The sequence below is a fragment of the Pteropus alecto genome, unplaced genomic scaffold, assembly GCF_000325575.1.
Source record: "Pteropus alecto unplaced genomic scaffold, ASM32557v1 scaffold25, whole genome shotgun sequence".
NCBI lineage: Eukaryota > Metazoa > Chordata > Mammalia > Chiroptera > Pteropodidae > Pteropus > Pteropus alecto.
Genome location: NW_006441955.1, coordinates 16,981,923 through 16,996,407, shown reverse-complemented (window position 1 = coordinate 16,996,407; position 14,485 = coordinate 16,981,923). Strand labels below are relative to the sequence as shown.

Genomic DNA, 14,485 nt, shown 5'->3' with positions numbered 1-14,485 from the left:
GGGGGGTGGAGAGGCATGGAATTAGCCCTAGAGTGATAACTGCTCCAATTCTGCTGAATAAATCTTAAAAGCAAGATCTAAAAGAATAAATCTGTTTCCAAGTAATTTAACTATATTTCAGAATAAAGCTCAGGGCTATTTATGTGAAAACAGAAATATCCAGCACAATCCATTAGAGGCTGCTGGACGTAGATCCATGCCCAAATTGGTACTGGGACCACACATGACTAATATAAGAAAAGATGCTCAACCTTCCTAGTAACAACCCTGGAACGAGGATGAAAACAGTAAGATACCTGGAAAGGGTTTAAACAGGAGAGGAATGTGGTCAGAATGCTCTTTAAAATAAAGCATCTATTTTACATTTAAAATTTTAACGTAGTATGTAACTCTCAGGGTAGTCTCAAGATAGAAATAGTTTGTATTTTTATTTTTAAAAATACTAAGATGATAGAGTAATACCAACAACAATGCCAGGATTTAGGTTATTGTTGGTATTACTCTATTACCTCAATAATTCTAGGGTACTACTGGAATACTCAAAAAAAAAAAATAAAAAAAAAAAAAGCGTTTTAATCATATTTCCTGAGATTCCCTTGCACTCTAAAAGAACACTTTAGATAATTTGAGAATTTTGCAGTGTAAATTAGAGTCACAGAGGTTGCAGGCTTGGTATTTTCCATTCTCACCAGACTATAGAGCTAAATGAAATTAATAGGTCTGTTATCAGAGTGCCAGAGAAAATACTTTCAATTCCCATCACAACTTAACTCACAGGTCCACATAGTTGACTGTGTCTATAGCATAGGCTATAAATGGACCAATAATCTAATCATCATCTACCAGGCTGCTTCTGTTTATGACGCTGTTGAAACTTTATATTTTCTTCAGGGAAGATCTGAGGTGAGTGGTTGACAAAGAGAATGTTTCTGTTGAACCACTTAATTACTTAACATCTGAGTGAATTCCACATCAGGGCCAACATCCAGCTCTTCTGGTCAAGTTCTGGAAATGAGCAAGGGCCTGGCACCATGCGGACTGGCATTAGCTAACCTTGCCTGTGTGGTTTCTGTGAGAGCATTGATGCTGGGTACCACTGACAGTGAAGGAGAAAAATCCCAAACCTTCTCTGCGTACCTGAAAGCCAGATGGATTGTGAGGAAGGGAAAGCTTTAAGGAAAACTGGAAGAAAGTGAGAATGAGGAATGAAGGAAGAGAGAATTTGTCTTATCTAGTTCCCAGGCTTTCCCCCTAGAGCCTGACACCCTCTTTTCCTCCACAGCTCCTCTGGCTTTGGGACCTCACCTCTCCTGTCCAGGGATGATTTACTTCATCTGGGACTTCCCCATCATTCTATCTTGGAGAGACCCAAGCCTGAAGGAGAGAGGAACCTGTCTTCCACTTGGCCCTCTCTCAAGTAGAATAGCATTTGGGGGCAAAACAAAGAATATGCTGGTGACCTTATCTCATTGCGAAGACGAGAAGGAAGAAGTAGAGCGGAAAAGGAGGAGGAGCAGGAGGACTAGGCAGAGAAAAAGGGGAGTAGGAGTAAAAGAATAAGAGAAAGAGGGGCAGGAGGAAGGAGAATACATAGACATTAACTATCCAAATACTGCTATTGTTACTTTGCTCCATTGTTATAATCACTACTCAGAATTGGGAGGTACTTTCAAATATGTAGACCATATTTTTTTTAAATAGAAAATTCAAATACATTGAAATCTGAAGAATTAGTAATATCTAGGTTGCAATTTGCCATACTGAAAAAGTTTTCTAGTCTAATTGTCCATATCAGGGTTGCCACATTTTTTCTTTAACAAGGCAGATACATAGTTTAGGCTTTGCAGGCCATAAGGTCTCCATCACAACTATTCGACTCAATCATTGTAAAGCAAAAACAGCCAGACACAATAGATAAATGAATGGAAGTGGTTGTGTTCCAATAAAACTTTATTTCTAAAACAGATGGTTGGTGGTCTGACCCTCTGGCTGTGGTTTGCCAACCCCTGGTCTTAATAATGCCTTTTCCTTTTTATAATACGAAAAAAAAAAAAAAAGGAGATATTTTTAATGTGAAAAAAACATATTATTCATAATAAAGTTATACATTCACTGTAAAAAACATTTCATGAGTATAAAAAAGCATAGGTTACCCAAAATCCCAACATCCTGAGAAAATCACTGTTAACATTTTCCAAAATCATTGCAGACATACAGGCATTTGTGTCTGTGTGTGTGCATATGCTTTTTTTGTAGACAAGTGGGAAATTCTATACATGTTCTTCTATAACCTGCTTTCTATGTTCAAAAATATATTCAGGGCATCTTGTCGTGTGAATATATTTAGATCTACATCTTTTCACAGGGTGCTTTATATGGAGGTACTGTATTTACTCTTGTAGACATTTGGGTTGTTACCCCCGATATCCTCTACCTCTCCACTTCCTAGCCGACCACTGGTTGAACCCCTCCAATGATGGGAAATTTACTAACTCTAGAGCCATATATTTGATCTTTAGATAACAGTGTCTGGGGACATCAGCCCTCTAGAATTAGAGGGCCCTAGAAAGCTCACATTAAGTTAGTAATTAACTAACGTGAGTTAGTGACTCAATTTTGGGCCACTCCCACCCAGGCCTCTGAAGGCTCCCACCTATTTGAAGATGGAACTGTGTCAAATTGCCTACTGATCTGCAGCTACAGCCTTGGTCATAGCTCCTGCCTGCGGTGATACATGTTTCAACAAGTTACTTCGGAATTTCCAAGATGTGGGTGCTTCTTCCTGACCTAACTTTTACATGGGAATATGGCAGCCTCTGACTGAGCAGAAAAACCAGTTTGTAAAACACTTACCCAGGTAACCTATTGAAAAGAAGATAGCTCTCCATAACTTCTAGGGCAGGTTCAGACAAAGAGTGTGGCCATGTGCAACAAGATCAACGAAAATCCTTAAGAAGCAAAGCTGATATCCCAGAAAAATTGCTCTGAAATCTGTGGCGACCTGGTCACTGACAGTTTGACTGATTTGTCCTGTTCTTCATGTTATTTCATGCATCTCTTTCTTACCGATGCTTTAATTAGGGTATTCTTATTGAATGTTGAATAGAAGTTCAAGGCATAGAGGTTCACATATAAACTGCAACTAATTTTAAAAATCAGTCGTCCTGAATTATAAAACCATTTCTCTTGCTTGCGTCATAAGGGATTATACAGCAGGAAAAAACATCTTTTTAAAAACTGTAATTTCCATAGAATTCAGACTTAGGGACCATTCTCTTACAATCTCTTTATTTTAAAGACAAGCAAAGGCCTGGTAAGGCTAAGTGACTGCCCCAAATTCACAGAGCTTTTTAGTGGCAAAGTCAGGACTTTATGCCAAAGGCTTCATCTCATAATGCATACTATTTTACTTTATTACAGTGCCACTCTTTCGCAGGGTACTGCTTTATTGGTTTGTTTTTTCTTGAGTGCCATGTGGGGGGCAGGGTAAGAAAACAGTTGGGCCAGACACACAAAAAAAGGAAGGAAAAATGTTTAAAAGACGTCTCAGGAAAGTAAACAATAGAAAATTAAATAGGCTCATAGTATGAGGAAGGTAAAGTGCAGCCAAGAATTGCCCAGGTGCTACATGAAAGACCAAGGAGTCAGGCCCTCCTGGGCTGGGTTGAGTATTCCCGTTATGGTTGACTGTAAGCTCAAGTGAGCTTTCAGAGAGAACCCATCTAAAGTATATACTGGGGAGATTCTCCTCTGTTCAGGGTTGATACATTTATTCGGGGGCTGCTGGGAATATTGGTTCCTGACCACTCACAGCTGTGTCCGTCAGTGGATCTGCTTTGCCCATGGCTAAATCTCTTCCCAGGAATGCAGGATATGGAGATACAAAAGCCCAGTCCATTGAACTCAATTTAGTCCAACTCTGAAGAGCCACCAACTTCAGTTCCCCCCTGGGCTATAGGCCCAGCTGTAACCATGTTGAGTGGCAGCTTCTCCCTCTACCCAATGCTGACAGTCTCACTACCTTTCAGATATATCTTTTTAACCACTCACCAATAAGGTTTCTTCATGCAAGGTGTGTTTCCAAGTAACTCAAACTAAGATTCCACCCAAATCCATACCTTGTGCACATCACTCAGAATTGGGACTAAACCCAGGTTTCCTGTGTCGTCATCTTGTTAAACTAAACCATTCTCAACTGCTATACCTCTTTCTATGGATAAAGATCTTTTTACACACAACTTGATAAAACCCATTCTCCTACTAGGAGCAGCCTCCCAAATTGTGGGATGCTGAACACCAGTGTGTTACACAAGATGATTTGGTAGTTCTCGGATGGGCTGGATTTTACTTTAGTAGTTGTTATCTTAACTTGGGATTCCCCAGAAGCAGACCCTGATATGAAGACTCAAGTAAAAATGACTCATTAGCATCCAGGCCAGCCTCAGTAATATGCAAGCAGTAGAGTCGCACACACACCTGTGCAACTGCACAGGGCCCCATACTTGATTTAACTCTCTTGAAATTCTTAATAATTTATAAACTTAAATCTTTTATTGGGCTCTGCAAATCACATAGTTGGGCCTGATTAGGAAGTGTTCCTAAAAAACACTGATAGAGGAGTGGAAAGTGGGACCTGGAAAGATAAGAAAGGCAAGCAAGGATGGACAAAGGGGGTCAAGTATACTGTGCTGGATGGTAACTAGACATTTGGTGGTGAGCATGCTATGGTGTACACAGTCATTGAATTATAATGTCGTACACCTGAAACTTATATGTTGTTAACCAATATTACCTCTCTATATAATAATAATTTTAAAAACAATGTGATATCAAAAAGTTCCATAGGGGAAGAGAGAGAATTTGGTCCAATCTCATAGGGAGCTCTATAGAAGAGATCTACCCTGAAGTTATCCCAACTGGGGGCAAAAGAACTGGAATATTTATATCTTCATACTCTTCAGTCACTGTTTAAAGGCTGGGCCAGGGGCAGAAGCACATTAATTCCTAGGCACTTTCAGCTGCCCCATGCACAGGCAAAGCAAATCCTGCAGCTGAGAGTGGTACTCTGATAAGGAGATGCAGGTGCCCATGGTGGGAATGAAAGCACACTTGAAGCCAATGTACACAAAACTGGAAAAGGGTTGGAGCGGATAGGGCAGATCACTGACAGCTTTGCTGGAGTTAGGTATGTTTTTTAATGTGATCTAGGGTAAGATATAGATGCTTGCCTATCAAACTCAAGATTTCAGGGGTGGAATTACTAATAGCAAGGTTAATAAACAAAAGAAATAACAAAAGTAAGTCAATCAAAAATATAAATTGAAAAAGCATATAGGAGGTACAGTGATATAATGAAGAAATGTGAATGGCTGAAGTTTGTACATATCAGCAGAGTAGAAAGAACACTGGATCCAGGGCCATCAGTAAAAGCACAAAGTCTGGAGCCAGATGCTTTGAGTTTAAATTCTGGCTCTGCCACTTTTGGACTACATGACTTAACTTCCCTGTGCATACCTGCTAGGGCTGTTAGGAGGATTAAAAGAAGTAATATATGCAAAGTATTTAAAGTAACATTTGCCGTGGAAGTGTTAGCTTTTATTATTCCTGCCTTGTTATTAACCAGATCAGTGCTTCTCAAACTATCTATGGCATTTCATTTTCAATCTGTTGCAGGCTGATGCTTTTCTACGACACGATAGATACTAAATGAATAATGAGAAAAATGAAATAAAAGACATACAAAACACAAGGCCATATTTTTAGTTATTAGATTCAACAGGCAGAAAATTACTCAGTCAAATTGCTATAAAAGTTTCTACGTGCTCATCTTTAATTTCTATGCTTATTGCGTTAGAGATGGGTAACAGATCCCAGACTGTCACTATTCTATGAACCACATTTTGAATAGCACTGAATTAGAAAAACTTCGGAAAGCCGTTTAAGTTTTGGATGCCTCCTTTTTTTAGGTTTTTGCAAGAGACGAATGAGACTGTGTACATTAAAGCATTTACTAAATTATAAAGTGCCCTCAAAATGGAAATTACTGGTAGGGCTGTAGGAGTTGATTCTATAGTCTGTGGCCAAAAGATACAAACTCCAGTGTGTGACAGTCTCAGTCCCTATTGGCATCACGCTGTTTTGCATAGGGTGTATCCTTGGAACTGTCAGTGTCTGTAAATCAATCAAGCATTTCCTACCACTGTACAGAGCAGGAAATAAAGGGCTCCCCTGGCAGGCTGTGGCTTGCACTGGACAAGTACTGCCATCCACACGTTACTATGACCACACTCCTGGGGCAAAGCATCCAAGCACAGACTTCCTCTACCTGCAGCATTCCTTCTGCTGCCTGGTCAAATGATTTCACCCACAGTGCTACTTGAATAAGGGTCAGGAAGAAAGTAAGAGTGAAGATATGTCCTTACTGTAGTCCTTGGCTCTTAGCTTCTCTCATTTCTCAGTTGGTGAAGCTCGACACACAAATATCCCTCCCTCATCAGTGCTCTTAGAATTCAAGTATGGACTCTGCCCACACTGGTTCTAAGTGACCTACTTTGGCCTCACCTTCTCTTTTATCTCCACCTTGTAAAACAAGAAAGCAGATATTTAGGAATATGTCAGCTAAGTGGTAAGACTTCTGAACATCCATCTTTTTGACTCTTTCTGGATTCTTTCTGGGCTTTTTGAGAGGTCTGCCCCCTGATTCATCTTGGTGTCTTTCTCATCACCTTTGGTGCAATGTGTGGCACATAGCAGGTGCTCAATGAATGTTCCTTGAATGCTCGTATGTATAGTTTGAAGTCTGTGGAAACAGAAGTGGCTCTTCAAACTACCTGACCCTGAATCCATCCAGAAAAGACCAACCAAATCCAATTAATTCATTACACAGAACTCTACCAGGTACTGGGCATTCGGAAACACAAATTTCATGGGGGAGAGATGGAGGGAAGCTCATAATAGGCGAATGTACTTCAAATTCAACAATCTGCAATTATATCTCCACTTTCTGGGAAACAAAACCTCTCCGTGGCCCCAGGGCCCTTTAAATTTTACTGTGACTGTTTTCTTAAGAAATTCCTGGAGCAGAGCCTAACTTTGGTGTAAGGGGGTTGGCAGCGCGCTTATTCGCGGCCCAGGGGACTGTTGGCATAAGGGTTGTCGAGGCGTTTGCACGCGAAGAAACTTCCGAGGAGTCATAGCAGCCCCCTGGAGGGTCGTGAAGTGGGGTGTCCGAGAGTCCTTGAACTCCAGGGCCTCCGTGGATTCGGGGAAGGAAAAATGGAGATGGCCAAGGCGGCCAGACCTTTGCGGAGCTTCACAGCTCCTGACCTCCCCTCTCTGCCGGCCTGGACGCAAGCGACACGGGTTCGGCAACCGAACCCGGGAACAGCCAGGGCGTCTGGGCCAGAGGGAGGGCCAGAGCCGGAGGAAGGAGTCTGGGCCGCCACTGCCACCGCCCCGCCCGTCGGGCTTTCCGCCCCGCCTACCTCGAGCGAGGCGGAGCCGGCGCCCGAGCAGCCAGAGGAGTAGGAGGTGGAGGAGGAGAGGTCGGAGCCGTCTCCAGGAGCCCTTAGAGACCGAGTCCCCGGCGGCGGCGGCGGGGCAGCGCACGGGCGGACTAGTGAGCACCGAGGGGCAGGCGCAGGAGGTGAGTGGGATCCCCGCAAGGACAGAGACGCAGCGCCCGGCGTCGGCTGGCCAGTTCGGGGGCCGCCTCCGAGTTCCCGGTGCTGGGAAGCGAGATGGAGGGAGGGAACGGAGGAAGGAAGGAAGAAGGGAAGAGTGTCCCGGAGGGCGGGGACTGGTCGAGGCTCCAGGCTCCAGAGAAGGGGATGGGGGAGGGAGGGCAAGGGACGCCGAGACCCGGGACAGACGGCGCGCTCGCCCCGACGGGCGGCGGTCGGAGGGCGCGGGAAGCCAGGGACCCGCGGGGCTGGGGCTGGGGCTGGAGACGCGGCCCTTACGGGGAAAGATGTCCCCGCTTCTTTGCCGGCTCGTGGTCGTGCGTCCCGCGCCCGGTTGGTGCTGGGAAGGTCCCGTGTCCCCAGCCCCGTCTTTGAGGTGGTGCCAGGTTTTCCAGGAGGGAGGGCCTCTGGGGGCTTCCCGGGCGCCACGCCCCTCTTCCCTACTTTCTTCCGCTCTTTCTTGGGACTGGTCCGCGGGTGCACAGCCCTGGAACCCGCTGGGCGTTGGGGTCGAGCGGGGAAATAGCGTGTCACAGAGAGGATGACCCAGAGCACACATCCCGCTAAGGACCTCCGAACGGGGAGTGATTCGGAGACTATTTGCAGGTGATTGATATATGGGGAGGGCAAGACTCAGACCTGAGTCTTGCGTGATTTTTAGAAAGTATTGCAGGGACACTTACTTCGTGGATCAGTGTGACTTCCTTTTTTTTTTTTTTTTTTTAATTTTAACTACGGCATATCCATTAAGCACAATTTCGAACGTTGTCACTAAAGTCCCCCCACACTGACTTACTTGTCCCTCGACTTATGATTGTGTCTTGTAAACTTAAACCATTCATAACTTTCGAAAAGGAACTGGTGATTCTGGTTAAATCACTGCGGTGGAGTGAAACTTTGGGCAACTGGAAATCTAAATGAAGAAATTGACGAGGGTTGTCATCTTATGGTCATCCCTGTCCAGGCGTGGTTGTATGTATACAAACAAGTGCATAGAGAAGGAAATGGCCAAAAACCAGACAGAAGGGAGGTCCCCTGCGCGCACGTGTCAGGGCACGTTTAATGGCTGCTTCGACTGGAAACAAATCGGGGATTTATTAGACTTGGAGTTAGAGAAACTTCACATGATTAACTTCCTTCCCATCAGTTATTTCCAGCCCTCCTCCCCCCCAACCCCCCGCTGTCTTTTCGGACACTGTATTTCCTGGGGCTGTTGTAGCTTCGTCTGAATAGGTTGCCTATAATGAATCTTTCGGATGTTGTCAGAGACAGGGTCTGTATCCGTGTTCTCTACTTTAAAAGCGGAGTTCGCCTTTTTTTTTTTTTTTAAAAACTCTAGTCACCGTACTGCACCATTGCTGGTGCTTCTCAGCTCTCGGTGTAAATTATTACAGGATGGCGGCCCTCACCTAGGAGAACCAGGAAGGCAGGCAGCGCTAGAGAGACGGGGTTGGGTTCGACTATTGCCAAAACAATCACATTCAAGTAAGCTGTTTTCTTTTCTTTTCTTTTTTTTTAAACCAAATTGTATTAGCAAGTCCCTTTTCCAATAAACAAACATAGGATTCACACACCACATAATTTTTAAAAGTAATCAAACGTTTTATAGAGACCAGTGATAAAAGGACTTTTGGATCAAATGTTTAGTCCCTTTGAGTTTGTAACAGTTAACTAGCCCCATAAAACCCTGGTTTAAGTCCAGAAAAATGCTGAACAATCTAATCACTGCACCTTTAGACCTTATAAAAATGCAGTTGTGTTTTTATTATGTTTAAAGCAGATAATTCACTTGGCGTTGAATCCGGACAGCATGTAGATTTGTGTAGAAACACATAAAAATGTGAATCTGTGTTTCACAAGAGACTGAAAAGATTAATATTATAAAAATATTCTGTGTAGCAAGCTCTAGTCTCATTTAAAAAACTAGCCCTCTAACAATGAGATTTGCAGTGTTGGGCTTGTGTTGTCACTTGTTGAAGGACATGGGTGGTTTGTCAAGTTGTGACAGTAAAGAGCTTCATAGTGAAAACACTTAAGGAAATGGTTAGCTAATACCGGATTAGTTTTGTTTTATTTGAAAACCTCTCTCTGAGAGAAGAAAAAATTCAAATTTAGAATTATGTTCTGTATTGTTTTGGATTTCTATTGGGTGTACGTTTTTTGTTTTGTTTTTTAAGTTTTATACGTCAGCTTAAGCTTAATCTAGGGAGGTAAATTGTAGAATTCAAATAAAATTTTTCTGAGGCCTCATTTGGAATAAAAGCAGTTTAACAGTGGTTTGTGGTATGGGTTTTGGTGTTAGATCTGGATGAGAGTATTAGTTATTTCATATCTTTCAGTCTGATTTGTAAAATGGGGATGATAGTGGTCTCTTCTCTTAGGTTTTTATAAAAATATAAAACAATCTTTGGAAAACATTTTGACTGCACCTGACACACAGTTAATGTTCAAAATTATTGGATATTTTATTTATCTAGCTTACTCTAGCAGGAGGCTATTGGATAAATTAGGGATGGCAGCTTGAATGTTCTGGAAACACTACATAGTGCAATTTTAAATTCCAAAGAAGGCACCTAATTTTATAGATAGAGCTAGATATATAGATATATGTAAAATATTTGTGTACGTGTGTTATGTTTCTACCGCAGTATATATGAATAATTAACTAGCCCCATAAAACCCTAATGGATTAACAGTTTAAATATGTTTTTAGTGTTGAAGTTATAGTCAGGGCACTAAATGTTCTCTAACATTTTTTTAAAACCATGCAGTCAGAAACATTTCATTAATTATATTTAAATTTAAAGAGAATTTATATTTCAAATAGTTATGTTTGTTAGCCCTGGGTAGGTAATTAAACCAGAACAGAAGTATTTGTTTTTAACCAAGTATCATTTTTAATTAAAGTATGAAAACATGTGACCCAAGGATATTCAGCATTTATTTTTTCATGTACTGATGTCCAATGCCAACAGATAAGCCGTAAGCACTGTTTAGGATTGACTGGGAGTGTTTCATAAATGTTTTGTAAAAGCTTTATGATTGATTACAAACTTTTATGGGAATGGATGTTCACTTAATTCAGGAAATCTGCTCATCATATTATTGAATCATTTGCAACATTTTTAAAAAGTTTCCATCTTTAAAAACAAACCCTTTTAAGCACCTGTTGTTTTTCTTTAATGCACATTGGGTGCATAGGATTAGACTGATTAGAATCATAGCTCATGATTTCTCATTTTACTAATTGTTCCACAGAGATGCCAAGATGGTGCTTTATAATATTTTTAAATAACTGTAAAGGGTACAGTGTTGTTACGAATTGTTTTTGGCTGTGACATTATACTCTGAAGTAATGGAGGACGTGATTGAATAAATTACTGATCTTTTAACTCCTAGATCATAGCATAGTGATGGATTCGTGGCTCATGCTTCTAGGTGTGTAGAGTGTGGCAAGTACTTGATATTTCTGTGCTTCACTTATGTATTGAGAGGAATAAATGAGTTAATCTAAAGCATTTAGAACAGTGCCTGGCACATAGCTATGTTCAATAAATATTAATGTTAAATTATTACTTACTGAAATTTTCCTAAATGTTATATAATGAGCATGTATTATTTTTGTAGCAAGAAAACAACTATATGAAATTTTAACGTTTCCCAAAAAAACTAGAAAAGCTCAGTAATTTAAGAAGTCCTGCCAAGCAGTGCTTATGAAGTAAGAGAATATAATTAGGCAATTGTCATTGCATCTTTTAAATGTGGAATGGATTGCAATGTTACTTTGTTCAACAAATTAATTCTCCTAGATCCCAGTCTTACTTTCTTTATTAGAAACTTTAAAAAATCAGTAATCACGAAGTCTATGTTACAATAGGTTAAGTAGGGGAAGGGCAATTAGCACAGTTACAGCACATCATTACAATTATAACTAGGTTAAAAAAAGTTTATGCCTAGAAAAGAAGTCTAGAGGAAACTACAGAAAAAATGGATGATGGGATTATAATGCTTTTCTCTCTCCTCCACATCCCAATTTTTTTCACTGAGCATGTGTATATAATAAAAAACAATCCATTTATGTAACAGTTATTCGGTAAAAACTCTGGTTTATTAGCTACAAATAGGATTTTGTTGTTGTTTTAGAAAACACACCAGCCCGTGTAACAGTTGAAGGTTCTTAAGTTAAATGTCAGAACCTTGGTAGTGAGATTGTTTAGCCGTAAAAGGCTCTTTCAGAAGTTTGCAGGTTTATCTTTGTAGAGGTGTTTGAAATTAGGGTCTGCACACAGACCAAGTCCATCAACCTTGAATTTATAGAAGTTGTCCCTTTCCCGGTTGAGGCCCTGCATTGGCAAGCTGTGTGCATCCAACACCTTCAGTGCATCAGATGCCTGCAAAACAGTCATGAGGAAGACTTAAGTGTACTTAGTTCAACAGGAAAGTTCAATAGATAAAATACAGCAGAATTGTGTGACTTCATTGATTGAGCTGTTCTAAATCCTGAGTCAAAGCCCTTTACAAATATGCTCTTGCTCAGTCCTCAGAGCAGTCCAGATGGGGAAGCTGAGGTTCCTAAAGTGGTCAGACCAGAATTTGCCCCAGAGTTGTTCTGATTCCTCATTCCTTGCACTAAGTACTCTGCTAAGAGCTGCAGTGGAGGTTCATCCAGTTAAAAGTTGAGGGAAAGGGATTTTATGGAGGAAGTCCATTTAGAAGCTATAAACCAAAATGAGAAGCATGAAGAGAGGGCTCCTTTAAGGGGTAAGATGACCCACATGAGGGAGAATTATCATTGCCTTTTATCGAATTCACTCTTCTTCAGCCAAAGAAGTTGAAGCTCCCAAAATTGCATAGAGACCCAGCAGACCTGAAGTGATCTGTGAAGTTGGCCCTCCCATCCCTGGACTCCCAAAGAGGACCTTGAGAGTACAGATAAAGAAACTGGCCTGGCTAAGTTCTGTTCTAAAACCATCTCATACCAACATCTTCTGCCCTGCCCACTTTTCCTTTCTTGAGAACGAATGGAGAGTAGTGAGCAGGTGGCTTGGATCCAGGGCAGAAAGCGGAGGTGATTTCACTTGAAGGTTACTTCTAGCTGGATTATTCTGTTTATTGCCATGTCTCTTGAAAATGATTTCTAGTGTCACTTAAATGTTTGGTTTATCATGTCAGGTTTTATTGGGCATTGTAAAAGTGCTTAGCTGTGAGTGTCTGGTTGCCATCCTCTGACAAGGAGGATTTGTGTCTTCTTTTAATGGGTCCACATTTCAGAGGATTACTGTATAATAAAAACCAGGGTGTTGTAGACTCTTAAGACTTTTGATACTTTTAACTCTGCTGGAGAATTAATAGCTAAAAGAATAATTTTCTTAGGTTTGCCTCAGTGAATTAGTTGCTAAGAATCTTGTAATTTTTCATAAGTTCTTGGTTGTAAGCGGGTGACTTTGGGGCTAGAGGTACAAGAGGCTTTATATCCTGTGTGCTTTCTTAAGGAACAGACCACCATTCCCCTTGCAGTCAATGTCACATCATTGACATAGGATCCCATTTGGTTGACCAAGATGAGAAGCGCAAGTTTTGGTTTAATTTGGGTTGGCGTCATCACAAATGTGGAGTGGGCTCTGGATCACTTGTCTCTGCACTTGCATTCTATGCATGGAGAGTTGCCTTTATTTCAAATGGCTGTGTGCAAACCAACATGAGCCCATTGAGACTAGAATCCTACCTTTGCCGATGTAGAATAATCAGGCTTTTATTTTGCTGCAGATGCTACCAGCCAAGATGTCCCTGAGCACTGGATAGTAAACCCTCAGCCCCCACTGGGACCCTTTAACTAAGACCCCAAGCTTACAGTCACCTTAAACATAGCGTGATTTTCAGGGAGAAATTACTGCAGAGGAGCTACCAACACAGTTTAGCTCTCAGCGTGAGGTAGGTAAATCTAAAGATGGAAAGAGGAATCCAAATCCAAATGCTGCTTGGGCTTTGAGGCTTAGTGAGAACTTTATTTTTAAAAAACCATCACACCAGTTTATTCAGCCAGAATATCCGGCAAATTGGAAAAGAGTTGAAACTGGCAGGCTTGGTACCTGTCCTGTACCTAGACCACTGAAACCCTTTTGAGTTATTAAACTGTGCCTGGCACACCACAGGGCTTCACAAAAGGTCATGATTGGCTGCTCAGACAAGTTGTCAGGTGGGATTGGATTATGATTTCTTGATAAGGCTACCTTGAACTCTTGATTAGGTCGTATTCACTGCATAAGACTGCTGGCCAAGGAAACAAGTGGGGGCTCAAATCTGCTCAAAAAACCATGTACCCTGGGTTAGAATTGCTGCCGCCAGAAGGAAAGTGCTCTTTCTGACACCAACAAGCCTGCCAGGTTAGGTCCAGTAGGAGGGGTTGCCTTTTCTAACTCACAGAAAGGCACAATGAGGCCAGTAGCATCTCTGCCTCTCACAGCCCCTTCAGCCACGATAAATGCCATGAGCTGGCAGAGTCTGGCACATTGTAGGTGCTTAATGCCAGTAGAATGAAGGAATAAGACCACACTCTGCAGTGTGTGCTAGCCAAGTGCATGAACCAAGTGTTCTTTTTTAATGAAAAAAGTAAAATTCATTGTATCTGCTAGGACATGCACATTCAATGGTACATGTTCCCTGTGACAGGCTTCTTCTTTCTCTTCTGTTCATCATTACCTAAGGGACAGGTAAAGCACTTGGAATGTTGTTGACATTGTTTACTGTTAGTCAAACACCAACAACATGCTCAGTATTGCCTGATGCGTGCCAGATTCCCCGCA

The 14,485-nt window shown here is 41.6% G+C and overlaps 1 protein-coding gene across 8 annotated transcripts in view; it reads left to right on the top strand.

Annotated features, from left to right (window-relative positions):
* Positions 1 to 14,485, top strand: part of GNG12 (G protein subunit gamma 12) — a 143,950-nt gene that overhangs the window by 28,185 nt on the left and 101,280 nt on the right. For 2 of the 8 annotated variants that reach the window (XR_003048530.1, XR_003048529.1), the window contains exons 1-2: positions 7,478 to 7,645; positions 9,077 to 9,167. The exons of 2 other annotated variants lie outside the window; for them this stretch is intronic. The gene's annotated coding sequence lies outside the window, so the exon portion shown is untranslated. Of the gene's footprint in view, positions 1 to 7,477; positions 7,646 to 9,076; positions 9,168 to 14,485 lie in introns of those variants that run through there. 4 more of the 8 variants (XM_025051912.1, XM_015595277.2, XM_015595276.2 and 1 more) reach the window with 3 other exon arrangements.